The sequence below is a fragment of the Gossypium hirsutum genome, chromosome A03, assembly GCF_007990345.1.
Source record: "Gossypium hirsutum isolate 1008001.06 chromosome A03, Gossypium_hirsutum_v2.1, whole genome shotgun sequence".
Classification (NCBI taxonomy): domain Eukaryota; kingdom Viridiplantae; phylum Streptophyta; class Magnoliopsida; order Malvales; family Malvaceae; genus Gossypium; species Gossypium hirsutum.
The window spans coordinates 12119745-12121912 of NC_053426.1; positions in this window are offsets into that span (position 1 = coordinate 12119745).

Consider the following 2168-nt stretch of genomic DNA (forward strand, 5'->3'; position numbering starts at 1 on the left):
GTAAAAAGGATCTAGCCCGGACGGGTGATCCTATCTTGATATAGCCCTCCCGAAGTGTAAAATGGATTTAGCCCGGACGGGTAATCCGAATTAGGGTCTGAATTTAGCCTGGACTGGTAATTCAGATCTAAGCTCATTAGAGTAATTGTCGTTGCATGGGATTTAGCCTGGACTGGTAATCCCACTGTAAGAATAAGGTTAGCGGGAGTGTGCTCTCTGAAATGGAAATGTGCGCACATGAATGTGAATTGACGGACCCAGGAATGTACACTAAAAGTGTACCTCTGAAAATCCATTGAATATTCCAAGAAATTCAATGGGATAAATATGAAAAAAAATATATAAGGAAATGGAAATCATGTATTGATGAGCTCATCAATCATAGTGTATATTATTGGTACATGGAAATTATTGTACTAACTTGAATGTTGAGTTTGCGCATATTACGGTAATAATGCATTGAATGGATATAGGAATGTTTATTGTATTGTGTTGAAAATATTAGGTAAGTATAATTCTTGTTACATGAGCTTACTAAGCACAAAGTGCTTACCCCGTTTCCTTTTTCCCTGTTTTGTAGTGTTAAGAGCTTGGAGGTCTGATTTGGTCGGAGACACATCACATTATCAACCTCAGGATTTCGATATATAAAGAAACTTTATTTTGGAAATCAATGGCATGTATAAGCTAATAAAGTAAATGTTAACGTGAAATGAATATAAAGTTAGACATTAGTATGGTTAACAAACCTGGTTTTGGGTATGTAATGATGTTATCTTACAAATATGCATGAATTTATCTTGAAAATATGTTGAATTGGTTTGGTTGAAGTGGATTGGTCTCGATTTAATATTGCAGGGAAGGTTAGATATTTATAAAAGGGCTATATTGAATATAAAAAAAATCGTAAACTTCGGTAATACCTCATACCCTATTCCGGAAATGAATACAGGTAGGGGGTATTACATCGAAGGTTGCACAAAAGCACATATGTGCTAAACAGAAACCCGTAAGGGTTAAACGGAAGCTCAGAGGAGCTGAACGAAAACCCATAACGGTTAAACTAAAGCTCAAAAGAGCTGAATTGAAACCCAGAAAGGTTGGTCTGAAACTCATATAAGTTGGCTGAAGCTCATAAAAGCTAAATGGAAAGTAAACACGAGAATTCGCAACAAATGCTGAACCTCGATTTACTTGGTTAATTTACTGTCAATTCTTCTTTTGCACTGAACGATTATACTCAAACCTGCGCTCCATTCTCTGTGAACACTTGATTCAATTTCATAACTTTAACACATAATTTACTTTCAACAAATGTTACGAATGAATATCAAATTTCATTCATCAATTAACATATAACATTAAAATTTAACCATACGAACTTACCTGGGCTAAATTGTAAGTTTGTTGTAGTTCGAGAATTGTATTTTCCCTTTTTCACGTTGGTCTACGGGCTCATGATCTAAAATGTACAATTATTCATTCATTAGAACATGTTTCAATTCTAATTCACATCACAATTTATACCTCTCAATTTTTGAAATTACACAATTATCCCAACTTTTATAGTTTTTACAATTTAGTCCATCACTAATTAGCCCATCAAATAAGCTATTTTTTTCTCAATTAACATTTTATCTAAATATTTTAAGCTATTACAGAGCCTTTGATAAATAGAATTTAATACAAAACCCTAATTTTTAATCTTTTTCACAATTTGGTCCTAAAACCAATTTCTATTAAAATTACTTGATAAAATCATCATATAACAAAATTAAACTTAAATTCCATGTTAATTAATCATAAACATCTGGCACTCATCAATGGTAACTTTCAAAATTACCCATAGAATCTAAAACTAATGAAATAGATAGTTGGACCTAGCTGTAAAAGTCTTAAAAACACAAAAATTTCAAGAAAAGAACAAGAATTGAACTCACATGGTGTAAAAATATAAAAAACTAGCTTTTGAGAGACTCTTCTATGGTATTTTTGGCTGAAGATTGATGAAGAAATGTCTAGATTTTCAATTTAATCATTGTTTTAATTTTTAACCTAATTTCCCAAATGACCATTTTACCCCTAATTCATCAAATTTCAAGATTTTTCACTGCACATGCCATTTCAACCTTCTAATAAATGTCTAATTGCCTTTTTGGTCCTTCCTT